We start from the raw sequence: 14147 nt of genomic DNA on the forward strand, positions 1-14147 counted from the left end.
CCTACCATTATTTTATAACACACTACAAAAGAAAAAAGTAGGTAAATTTTATATATATAGTAAACAGAGACCACTCCTCTATCAGTAGATGATGGAGTCAGTTTAAGAACAAGTGAAATAGGCTTAAGCATACAGGGCTTATGACAGTAGAAACTTTGATACATTTTTCTGGAGGTCACATGGCAATACCTATTTGAAGCTCAAAACTACTCATACATTCTGACTGTAATTCCTCTTACCCAGAACACAGTGAGCAAACATTTAGGAGCAAATGGATATTTATTTAATTTTTTAGGGGTGTGTGTGTGTGTGTGGTGAGAGAGAGAAAGAGAGAGAGAGAGAGAGAGAGAGAGAGAGAGAGAGAGAGAGAGAGAGAGATACACTAGGGATTGAACACAGGGATACTGGAGAACTCTGCACTTGGCTACATTTCCAATCTCTCTACTCCTTTTTGGGGGACAGGTCTTGAACTTTGGACACTTCTGCCTAAATCTTTCAAGTAGTTGGGATTATAGAACATGCACCACCGCCTGTGACAAGCAAATAGATTCTTAATAAGAATATATATATATTATATAATATATAATATATAATATGAATATAAAGTAAAATTCAAATAGAAATAAAATCCAGCTGGCAAAATATATTATGAAATGTGCAGTGATTATATTTCCATTTTTTGAAACATACCACAAACAAGACTCAGAGAGCAATTGCCATTTTACAATTATTCTTATATATCAAAAGCACTTTTCTATATTATAACAGAATGTGAGCTCCCCATAGGAAGGTCCTTTTCATTAATACATCCTAAGTTGTTTCACATGGTTTAACACATAGTGCACAAGAAATATTTGTAAGGCACTCAAGCTTATAAAAACAGCATGTAAAGAACAGTGATAATATGATCTCAAACTATTTGGACATGAACATTATCTGTATTCTTATTTCTATTGTATCCTATAGATCATATTTTTATAATGTACATGCATTTACTAATCAGAAATCTAAAATATGTCACTTTAAAAATAACAGTGCTATTTTATAAGACTTTCAAGGTAAGGTAACTCATATTTTATTATTCTAAAATGAAAAAAATTATATACTGAAAAATAAGTTTAAACCATAGGCAGAAATCTTAGCTGACATCCTATACATTGCTTTTTTTAAATTTAGAAATGAAAAAGATTCCCCCCAGTCCTTAGACTGCATCTGATCTTCGCTTGCTTTCTAAGAGTTCTCCACAGATTAATAATATTGGTCATTTGTTATACACATGATACATTTTCTCAGATTGGCATTGGCTTTGGTTATCATGATTTGGAGGCATAGTAGATATAAAGTTTTACATAATAAAACACATATTGGTCTCTATTTTGGTATCTTAATTAGAATGCTTTCTATTGTAAGCTAACTGACTCCTTAAAGATATCCATACCCTAATCTCTGGATACTGTAAACATATTAGCTCACATGGTAGAAGTGACTTCAGAGATACAATGAAGAGTAATCATCTTAAAATAGGGACACTATCTGGGTATGTCCAATCTAACCATGTGAATCCTTAAATAGGAGAAGAGTTTTCTCCAGCTACAGTTAGATAGAAAAATCAGAGAGGTTTAGTGTAAGAAAAGGGCAACCTGCCACCCCTCAAGGTGTAGGGACATATAGAAGGATGAGTGGGAATGTGGGAAGCCTTTAGGAACAAAGACCAGTCTGTATGACAGCCGTCAAGGATGTGGGCTCTGTCTTATAACTCCATGGAAGCGATTAAGGCCAACAGGCAGAATGACCTTAGACACAAATTTATTTCACAGCCTCCAAAAAGGAAAGCAGCACTGCAGATAGCCAGACACTGCCTTGTGGGATTCTACCCAGAGGCCCAGCCAAGTCAGACTGCGCTCAGACTTCTGACCTACAAAATGTTGATTTAATGACAGGGTGCTGTTTTAAAACTCTGAATTTGAGTCAGTATATTATGGCAGGAATTTTTTTAAAATACCCTAATACATTTCCATTAAAGTAAGTTTATAAATATTTAGCTATGCCTTCTCTAGTACTTTTCAGTTTCATTTTTTTGCATTTAAATATTTTAAATATTTGTAATTAAGTTTTGTTTTTATGTCATTTTCAATATGGACTTAAAAATATTTGTTCCCCAAATTATTTAGTCATTGTTATAACACCTGTTATAAAATAATTGGGGAATCATTTTCCCCACTGATTTGACATGGACCTTTAAATGATACAAAATCTAAAGTATAATTATGGCATTTTGCATAATTTACATTCTGTTCCATTTCCTTGCAGTATGTGTGTTTGTATGAATGAAGCATAGATAATAACAGGATAAAACAAAACGTGGAACTGTCTTTGTGTTTCTTTATGTTTATAGGATCAGATATAATTTTAAAACTACTTGAAGTGCAAAGTCCCAGTCTGTCCAGTATAAATGAAGAGGGACATTGTAGGATACATTCTTTGACAGAAGGACAAAGGAAAAAAAAATAGTAAATTATTTATTATAAGAGAGGAGTTAAACATGGAGCAATCAATCTGAAAAATTTTCTCCTGCTGCCAAAACCCAGGAGGTTTACATTCCCTTCCCCATTCCCCACTCTTGCAAGAAATATCAATTCTCTAGTAAATGCAGTGAATTTCTTTCCCCACAGCAAACAAGCAAAGGCAGGAATTAGTTTACTTGAGGGATTGCAAGGACTGATATAGTGTCAATAGCAGCAGTAGTGTACAGTGATAGAGTTAACAATAATAAAGACTCAGAATGTTTACCACTTGCTTTCAGAGGAGGAGGATTTCCTATAGGATGGCCACACAAAGTCATTCACACTTTTTTTGATGTAAACTGAGGATTTGTTTTGTTTTCATTTCCTTGTCTTTGTTCCTTTCTGGTGCAAGGAATGCAAATACTATATGTAACAGGTACATGCCTATCAAATGCTATATCTTATCTATTTGCCTATTAAAGGGTCTGACTACTGAAAAATCTATGTCCCTTGTTGTTGTTGCTACTTGGACTCTAACAGTCCATAGAAGAGTTTTATGGGAATGTGTTGTATAAGGTGACAAGGAGTGCTTTGAAGTCCATGCTGATCATGTGAGAGGAGTCACCACAGATTATAGTGAACTGGAGAGCAAATGCAAATGATCAAGTGTGGAAATATTTCCACACAGCATCCCAAGACCTTAGGGAATTTGCCCAGGGGAGGAGACTCTATCCAGAAGGTCAGAACTAGATTACAACCAAAACAAAAGTCATGAGGAAATTTAGTCATTTTCCACCTGATCATTATCTTTCATCAGAGTAAGAACCACTGGTCATCTAACTTTCACTTGAGAAAGCATCCCTTCTTGAGCACATTACTCTACCCACTGACTAAGTAGGAGGTGTAATCCCCTTTGTGACTTAATTCAGTACCCTTCCATTACCCAATGAAGACACCTGCAATCTTAGGAAAGGTGACAGAGCCCTGGCTATAGACAGACATGGTAGCACAGAACAGCACAGTGAACCTTGGATGTGGTCAATGACTATAGTTAGGAATCTGGTTATTACAATTCTATAGTATCTATGGCACTGAAACTGTCAGGTCAATATGGAATCATTGTGGAAGACAAAAGAAGAGCCCTTGATATTCTAATGCAAGAAGTTATTTAAAAATGAAATTTGAAGATAAGCAAATCAGAGACTTTTCCAAAGATACTTCTTTTACAGTATTTTGTCAATTCCCTGGATGGGTTAAAAAAATGGAGTGAATGTAAGATAACATTCCATAGTATCCACTGCAAAGAATTTTGCTTTTGGTATGACCACATGAGCACACAGATTCTTTTGCAAGTGTCTGCGTTTAACTAAGCAAAGATATTTTCAATTAGACATAACCAAAGTACCTATATTTATGCATGAGCAAAGGAAGACACATATGTACATTATCTATCATTATGCTTAAGGTAAACAGATAATTTTTACTTTATGTTTAATCTAATGTGTGGGCCAAAAGCCAAGCACAAAAGAAATAGGTAATATCTTTGCTGAATATTTCTAGGCAGAGAGGCCAGATAAAATAAATAGCATATCAATAGAATAATTCCTAAAGAAGAATCTTGTGTGTTCTGCATGTTACACATGTATTATATATAAACACCTTTATATATTCAATAAAATATTCAGAGGTACCCTTTGTATTTCCTTAATGGTTTTTGGAAGGGTGACCTCATACTGTATTATTTTTCATTGTTCACTGTGTAGGAAATCTTATCTTTTTATTTAGAGAGGTCAACTGTTATTGTTAATATACAGAAATATTTTTAAACTCTCACCATCACCTCATATATCATTTGTGAAGTTGGCCTCATTTTTCTAAGTCTAGCCAATGTACAAGAAATGATTGATTGCCAGATGATGCAGTGACAAGTAAAAAGCTGACATCATATAGTCTACAATGTGATTAAATATTAAAAATGTTATTGTGTGAGCTTGTCCATAACCTTCTAGCCAGTATCTAAAGGACCTAGGAGACTTATGCATATGGATAGGACAGTAAATTGAACTACTGTTAGCTTAAATTCATCTTAAATATTTGAATATAAAGAGATATAAAAATATAAAACACATTCTTTCCTCAATTTAAAATGTCTTTTAGAATTATAAATTGCTAAGTATGATATCATATATAAATCATACAAGTAGGTACACAAAATTTTTTTTTTTTTTTTTTAGTTTTTTTTTTTTTTCAGTGGACACAACATCTTTGTTTGTATGTGGTGCTGAGGATCGAACCCGGGCCGCACACATGCCAGGCGAGCGTGCTACCGCTTGAGCCACATCCCCAGCCCACACAAAATTAATCATTAGAGAAAATTGAATCCAAAGTTTTGGCAAGATTATTCTGCTCTCAAGAATCTGCCTAAGTCAGAGTAAGAAAATGCTTCAGGACTGAGGAAGAAGTAAGTAATTAACAGGAGGGCAGATCCACTGATTTCTGTCCAGGAAGATGTAGGTAGGTAGGAAGTTCCCAGCAGTCACAGAAAAATAATAACCAAATTAGGGTAGAAGAGAGAATAATCTTAAATATCAACCTAATTTCCAATACTTTGGCAGTAGGACATGGGGGAGGGAACCAAATCTTAATTAAAAGCCAAATGTGGGCAAAGAGTAAAGGAAAACACATGCCACCTGCAACCTCTTCCACTGCAGAATATCAGCCATCCAAGAGGGAAAAGAAAAACCAAAACTTTGAATAAAGTTAAAGACCTTTATTGCTCTATTGAGAAAAGCATTTTGATTCTGTGTATTGAAGAACATTTTGTTCTTGAAACTGCCTAAAAAGTAATGGGAACTGGCTTAAATTCCATTTAGGAATGAAGAACTAGTTCTCCACATGAGTCATGAAGGAAAAAAAATGTGTGTGTGTATATATACAAATACACACATATATTTACACATATACATACACACACACACACACACACATACAGTGAAGCTGCCTTGGGATGTTCAACATGATGATTACAGAAATAGAGTGTATTAGAGAAATTAAGAGCAAAGGGACTGTAGAACTAAAGCAAGGACTAATTTTGTAAAGCTGGGGAAAGTTTACAGTATCCAATAGAGAAGGCAAGAAACAGGGTAATAAAAAAGGTCGTTGGCTCATGGTGAAAAAGATATGCATTGGATGAGAGCAGAAAAGTTTCAACTCAGTAGTGCAGATGGATGGTAAGATCTGGTATGTAAGAAACAGATAATAATACACACACATGAGAAATCCAAAAGTAAAATAGGGAAATAAGAAGATGTTACAATGAATATCAAATTTTGAATAAGCAGTATTAAAATAATACAATCTTGTCATGATTTTCTTTGTTACACAAACTAATACTTTTTTGTTAGTATCTTATATTTTCCTCTATCACTACTATTCACAAAAAGGTTAAACGCAAAAGCCAGGTATTTAAAGACCTGTTATGGATCAGCTATCATGAGGTATACCCCAAAAGCTCACCTGTGAGACAATGCAAGAATGTTTAAATATGAAACTATTGGATTATCCTTAGCCTATCAGTGCATTAATCCTGTGATAGAGGTTAACTGGGTGGTAACTGTAGACAGGTAGGGTGTGGCTGGAGGAGGTAGGTCTTTGGGGGCATGCCTTTGTGATAAGTATTTTGTCCCTAGTGAGGAACTCCCTGTTTACTGGTAGCCATGTTCTGAGCTACTTTCCTCCACCACACTCTTCTGCCATGATGTTCTACTACACCTAGTACATGGGAAATGCAGACAGTTATCTAATGACTGAGACCTCTGAAACTGGAAACCCAAATAAATTTACCTTCTCTAAAATTGTTCTTGTCAGGTCTTTTGGTCACAGCAATATAAAAGCTGAGTAAAAGATGACCTTTTTCCTGAAAACTCTCCTGCCACTTGTGCAGGACTTGAGCTGCACATGGTTTGGGAGCACATTGTTCATCACTATCCCACCACCCCATCAATATCAAGAGCCTCACAGTTAAGGCCCCTGCTCCCACACAGTATGGAGATGCAGGAAGAAAGAGTGGAGAGGTTAGCAATGAGAAAGTGACTCTCTTTCTTCCAGCTGGACAGAATTGAACATCAGGGGTAGATAAAAGCTTCCCTTCATTGCCTGGGACAAGATCCCTTGTATACTATACAACATGGTCTACTGCATGAACAAAAGGGAAAATGGGAGTGAGGAGTAGGAGTAGAGAAAGAGAAGAGGGAGGAGAGAATGGAGAGGAAAGCTGTCCTTCATGGTTCTCTCTTGAACTCCTTATCCTTAGAAACCACTGCCCGTCTTCAGAAGACAACTGTACTTTAATAAATAGAAAAGGTCATTTTCAATGAAATAATTAAAAATACAATTTTCATGGTAGAAAAATATTATGGAAAATTTGTAAAATAGATTTTTTTTTTCTGTTTTCATTTGTTGGTGCTGGGCATTAAACCTAGGTTTCATGCTTGTTAGTCAACTCCCTACCACTGAACTATGTATACACCCAGCCCTAAAAATGAAAGTTTATAATCCTTTTGATAAACACTTTTCTAGATGTTTTGGAAGTTCTAAGTCCCAAGCCTTAAGTGTGTTAAAGCTATGTACAAATTTATATCCATTTCAAATTACTAGTACAGGAACCTAAGATGGGTAAACTCTTTGGGAAGTTCTAGGGGTGGAAACCAGGGCTTTATGCATGCCAAGCACACACACTATCACTAAACTATATCCCAGCTGATAAATTTTAAATGCCATTTCCTCCTTTGTCCCACCTTCTAGTTATTGAAAGCCCCTCCTAGTGGTGTATAAAAGTGATTTATACGGAGGTGCATTTTAGTTGAATTCTGGCCTCATCACTTCTTGTTTGGGCCATCTTGGAAAATGAGTTTTTGAGCTTTAGTACTTTTTATCCTCTGTCCCCTGCCCAATATTTAGCTCCTCATAATTCTTAGTCATTAACCCCATAAATTTTCAACTGATGAATGAAAATAATTTTCTCTCACTAGCAACATAACATGCATAATAATATTCTGTTTTTTGCTTTTGTTTACTTTCCCCCATCTATGTATCTATCTATGTGTGTGTGTATATATATATCTATATATACAGCTATATATAGATATATAGATATCCATCTATAGATAGATGTATATAGATATAGCCATATCTAGCCATATGGTGATTAGGCTTTAGAATATTATTTAGTATCTACACCTCCAAACAATAAATAATTATTACTACATTTCTGGAATCCAGTAATAAATGACATTTCTTGAGTGTTTTAAGTTCCAGCCACAATGCCAAAATACCACCTTTTTATTATCTTACTGAGTGCTATAATAATGCATAAACTAGGAACACTTTAAACAACCATTTGGAAGCTAAAAAGAACATACCCTTTGCTAAGCCAACTGATTTTTTTAGTAGATGTCTGAATTGGGATTTTTAACCAATATCAAGCAAATCTGAAGTCCTTAGCCACGCAGCCTCAAGTACCCAGTTTCCCAGTCTTGAATAGATCCCCTGCCCGCATGGCTGCAGCTTCTGCTTCTGAAACTTTTCAGGACAGGGTACCATTCTAGTACCCAGGTTTCTCAGTTTGTTTTTCTCATACTTTTATCTTTCTCTCTCTCTGCATTTTGTCCTGATTAATTTCCTTAAATTTATCTTCTAATTTACTATGTTTTCAAGGTTTTCTTTTTGTATTCTTTAACCCATATTTCTAAAGTATCAATTGTTATAATTGTCACTTCTAGATTTTTTTTATTAAATATTTATTGTTTAGTTGTAGTTGGACACAATATCTTTATTTTATTTATTTATATGTGATGCAGAGGATAAAACCCAGGGCCTCTCATGTGCTAGGTGAGCACTCTACCGCTGAGCCACAACCTCAGCCCTATTAATTCTAAAATTCTTCTGATTTAGAACACACTAGCACATTTCCCTATTTCAGCACAAGTTGAAAATAAAATTGGATATATGCTACTATTAATTGAAACATACTATAAAATAGCTGTTAATCAAATGAGGAATATTTAAAGATTTTATGAAGCAAGTTGTAAACCTCTATTGAAGGATATTAATAAGACCTCAATAAATGGACAGATACTTCATATTAATAGGCAGAGCTATTTCATATTGTTAATGTCTCAGGTTCTAAATGTATTCCTTTTTCTTTCTGGGTTCAATTTTTTGCTAATATGTAAAATGCATTTCGAGTCTAAAGAGAAGAGAAATAGCATCATTTGGGGTCTGCTCTTTTGCTGTGTTTATGTGTGGGGGATATACAGACTAATTATTTGGAAGGAAAATGACATGACAGAGGTACCAGAAAGCACAGGAACAAGAGGAACTTCCTACTTAAGACTTTGTGATACAAATTATTTGAAATAATAAAAATGAACTTTTTAGTTGAGACTGAATAATTCAAGAGTGACAGTGCAATCCACAAATTCAGGTTGAAAATTTATACCCTAGTATGCTCATTCTCAGAACAAACTTACAATAAAAAGATACAACCATAATAAACTCTTTTTCTCCAAGGATGCCACTCATAGATCACCATTTATTCATTGTGTCCATCAGCCTCAGTTTTAAAGATTAGGCATATCATCAAAAATTAATGTTCTTGCCTGGCATGCCGGATTTGAGTGGAGTTATTTATTTCAGTGTGAGTCGGGTCTAAGGGTCAGCATCATAGAGGCAGGAGCCATGGACATTATCTTGACATGAGTCTACTAAGTCCCTTCTAACCACCAAGAGACCATCCCATGGAGAGCTAATGTCAGTGGTTTGTTGAATCCCTTTTAACATTTTTTTTCTCTATTATTCTTGGGCTGAATTCTATGACAATTATTAACAGAATTATTTATTCTTTTGTTTTCTCTCACTGGCTGAGAAGTTAGCTTTGTTAGAAAAAAGAAACCCTTTTCACACTGAAATTTAATGAAAATTCCCTATTTCTTTTTCTTTCCTAAGAAAATCTGAACTATCTTCTCATATTATCTATCTTCTAACTAGTTGTCGTGACAAATACATATCAGCTAATGTCGCAATTATTTTTTTTTCCACTTGTACATGTTTTGGTTGTTACGGTGATTTATTTCTTCTTTGTCCATAGTGGGACTAAAACCATTTAATCATTGTAAATGACACCTGAATGTTTTAATTAAGGAATGGCCCAGAAGCATAAAAGAAAGAGTTCAATGTTGAAAAATAAAAATATGATAACAAAGAAAGTCAGCCAACCAAGCAAAGAGAACCATGGGTATCACCCAGGGTTAATACACTGCACTGAGAGCCTCAATTTTGTGGGTTTATATGTAACTACAGAATTTAGAATTTGCTTGCTATAACATTTGTTAAAATTACTTATGATGAAAAAATTATTTTCATGTGCTCAAAGATGAAGCTTTGTAAGACAGTAAAAATTTCATTCACCCTTAATTAAACTTTCAGTCTGTGCTAACACTGAACAATGATAGTTGATAATTCTTGAGAAAAGGTGGCTTTGACCTCCATATTCTGAAGTTAAATCAGGAAACTGTCTTGAAATCATGTAAGTAATACATGGTTATTGTCAGATCATAGGTTCATTCTCAAAACAATGAAAGTATTCACAATGTATTATTTTTTGAAGGGACATAGTTAGGTGTGTTCAGATCTGCAATTCAATGTCAGGTTCTTAAATCCAAATTCATATTCTCATTCTTGAAGTGAGATTATCTGCTCTTCATAAATCTATTAATGGTTCAAGAAATAATGAGGGACTACTAGGTGTCAAGAACTATTCGGGATGCATTGCCAAACAGGAAAGAGTAAGACCATGGCCCTGGTGGAAACTACATTATAACAGGTGGAGCAGACAGTAAACTCGAAATGAATATCTGAGTAAATTATGCAGCATGGTGGATGGTAAAAAGTGCTACAAAGAACAAATGAGCAGGGTAAAAGGATTCAAGTCCTTGGAGTGAGCATGAAGTGAAGGGAATAAATCTCGATAGACTCTTGGGGTCATCATAAATCTATGAGTTCTGTATGTGTTTAACTGATTAAAGATTAGAGGATTGGTGTGTTCAATGTGAATCTTCTTTAGACAGAGGAGCTATTATTTTCATCAGCTTCTACAAAAGGATCACATTCCAAAATAAAAAGATTGGCATTTTCAATATATTATTTTTCACAAAAATAAACATAGTCATCTACCTCTTTCTTATTACTTTACTTTTATTATTAATAATTATGAGAGACACTTTGGTGAAAGCTATGTTGTCATTCGGCATATTAATTCTTAGGTTCAGTCTGAGAAATGAAAATAACAAAATCTATAATCAAATGATATTGATTAGTTCTTATATTTTAGGTCTTTTCAATTCTAGGAGGCAGTGTGCTTAGAAATATTAAATAGAATCACAAGGGTGATTCCACCAATATATTGAAATTCTACTTTTAAATCCTCAACAAAATTCTGGCGAATCGGATACAAAAACATATCAAAAAAATTGTATACCATGATCAAGTAGGATTCATCCCTGGGATGCAAGGCTGGTTCAATATACGGAAATCAATAAATGTTATTCACCACATCAATAGACTTAAAAATAAGAACCATATGATCATCTCGATAGATGCGGAAAAAGCATTCGACAAAGTACAGCATCCCTTTATGTTCAAAACTCTAGAAAAACTAGGGATAACAGGAACATACCTCAATATTGCAAAAGCAATCTATGCTAAGCCTCAGGCTAGCATCATTCTGAATGGAGAAAAACTGAAGGCATTCCCTCTAAAATCTGGAACAAGACAGGGATGCCCTCTCTCACCACTTCTGTTCAACATAGTTCTCGAAACACTGGCCAGAGCAATTAGACAGACGAAAGAAATTAAAGGCATCAAAATAGGAAACGAAGAACTTAAATTATCACTATTTGCAGATGATATGATTCTATACCTAGCAGACCCAAAAGGCTCTACAAAGAAACTATTAGAGCTAATAAATGAATTCAGCAAAGTGGCAGGATATAAAATCAACACGCATAAATCAAAGGCATTCCTGTATATCAGCGACAAATCCTCTGAAATGGAAATGAGGACAACCACTCCATTCACAATATCTTCAAAAAAAATAAAATACTTGGGAATCAACCTAACAAAAGAGGTGAAAGACTTATACAATGAAAACTACAGAACCCTAAAGAGAGAAATAGAAGAAGATCTTAGAAGATGGAAAAATATACCCTGTTCATGGATAGGCAGAACTAACATCATCAAAATGGCGATATTACCAAAAGTTCTCTATAGGTTTAATGCAATGCCAATCAAAATCCCAACGGCATTTCTTGTAGAAATAGAGAAAGCAATCATGAAATTCATATGGAAAAATAAAAGAGCCAGGATAGCAAAAACAATGTTAAGCAGGAAGTGTGAATCAGGCGGTATAGCGATACCAGACTTCAAACTATACTACAGAGCAATAGTAACAAAAACAGCATGGTACTGGTACCAAAACAGGAGGGTGGACCAATGGTACAGAATAGAGGACACAGAAACCAATCCACAAAACTACAACTATCTTATATTTGATAAAGGGGCTAAAAGCATGCAATGGAGGAAGGATAGCATCTTCAACAAATGGTGCTGGGAAAACTGGAAATCCATATGCAACAAAATGAAACTGAATCCCTTTCTCTCGCCATGCACAAAAGTGAATTCAAAATGGATCATGGAGCTTGATATCAAATCAGAGACACGCCGTCTGATAGAAGAAAAAGTTGGCTACGATCTACATTCGGTGGGGTCGGGCTCCAAATTCCTCAATAGGACACCCATAGCACAAAAGTTAATAACTAGAATCAACAAATGGGACTTACTCAAACTAAAAAGTTTTTTCTCAGCAAAAGAAACAATAAGAGAGGTAAATAGGGAGCCTACACCCTGGGAACAAATCTTTACTCCTCACACTTCAGATAGAGCCCTAATATCCAGAGTATACAAAGAACTCAAAAAATTAGACAATAAGAGAACAAACAACCCAATCAACAAATGGGCCAAGGACCTGAACAGACACTTCTCAGAGGAGGACATACAGTCAATCAACAAGTACATGAAAAAATGCTCACCATCTCTAGCTGTCAGAGAAATGCAAATCAAAACCACCCTAAGATACCATCTCACTCCAGTAAGATTGGCAGCCATTAGGAAGTCAAACAACAACAAGTGCTGGAGAGGATGTGGGGAAAAGGGTACACTTGTACATTGCTGGTGGGACTGCAGATTGGTGCAGCCAATTTGGAAAGCAGTATGGAGATTTCTTGGAAAGCTGGGAATGGAGCCACCATTTGACCCAGCTATTCCCCTTCTTGGTCTATTCCCTAAAGACCTAAAAAGAGCATGCTACAGGGACACTGCTACATCGATGTTCATAGCAGCACAGTTCACAGTAGCAAGACTGTGGAACCAACCTAGATGCCCTTCAATAGACGAATGGATAAAAAAAATGTGGCATTTATACACAATGGAGTATTACTCTGCATTAAAAAATGACAAAATCATAGAATTTACAGGGAAATGGATGGCATTAGAGCAGATTATGCTAAGTGAAGCTAGCCAATCCCTAAAAAAACAAATGCCAAATGTCTTCTTTGACATAAGGAGAGTAACTAAGATCAGAGTAGGGACGAAGAGCAGGAGAAGAAGATTAACATTTAACAGGGATGAGAGGTGGTAGGGAAAGGGAGAGAGAAGGGAAATTGCATGGTAATGGAAGGAGACCCTCAGGGTTTTACAGTGGAGGGGGTAGAGAGAGAGGAGGGGAGGGGAGGGGGGAGGGTGGAGGATGGGAAAGGCAGCGGAGCACAACAGACACTAGTATGGCAATATGTAAATCAATGGATGTGTAACTGATGTGATTCTGCAATCTGTGTATGGGGTGAAGGTGGGAGTTCATAACCCACTTGAATCAAAGTGTGGAATATGATATGTCAAGAAATTTGTAATGTTTTGAACAACCCACAATAAAAAATTAAAAAAAAAAGTAAAATGAAATAGGCAAATTAATTTTTCAGGTTTCATTTAACCCAATCAATAAAAACATTCACATTTGAACATGTAAAAAAAAAAAAAATCAATGGTGATTAAAAACCTAATCTGTATAATAAAAAATAATTATCAGTTTTTAAATATTTGTAATTTATGTAAAATTACATTATTACAGTTATCTATGTCTAAAATGATGACAGTTATTCTTGCCTCAAAAGATTGCTACAGGAATTAAGTAGTACATAAATAAAAAATACATAAATGCACAAGTACCCTCATCTGTATCATAGTCATTCATTTTCTTTTTAGAACTATGTGCCTGTAATTTTTTTCAATATTAACAAAACCATATATATAAGGATGTCTTTGCTATGAGGGAGTCTTTCGTGACATGTGGTTCCTTTAATGTTAGTGCACCTCTCTAGATAGTCTTTGAAATATTTCTTCATTAGGTAAAAATGGCCTTCATCCTAGCCTTACTCTCCTTTTTCATAATGAAAATCAATAATTCCGATTACTGCTCATTCATTAACTTTCCCCCAAACTATCTCTATGTGAAAAATTCAGCAACTACCTATT

The 14147-nt window shown here is 35.1% G+C and overlaps 1 protein-coding gene across 14 annotated transcripts in view; it reads right to left on the reverse strand.

Moving 5' to 3' along the window:
• The window catches only part of Ptprd (protein tyrosine phosphatase receptor type D), a 2207759-nt gene that overhangs the window by 1231601 nt on the left and 962011 nt on the right, over positions 1–14147 (reverse strand). The gene's annotated exons all lie outside the window — the stretch shown is intronic.

Source organism: Marmota monax, unplaced genomic scaffold (assembly GCF_021218885.2).
Source record: "Marmota monax isolate L192 unplaced genomic scaffold, Marmota_monax_Labrador192_F-V1.1 WCK01_AAM20220418_F8-fsc00124, whole genome shotgun sequence".
Classification (NCBI taxonomy): Eukaryota; Metazoa; Chordata; class Mammalia; order Rodentia; family Sciuridae; genus Marmota; species Marmota monax.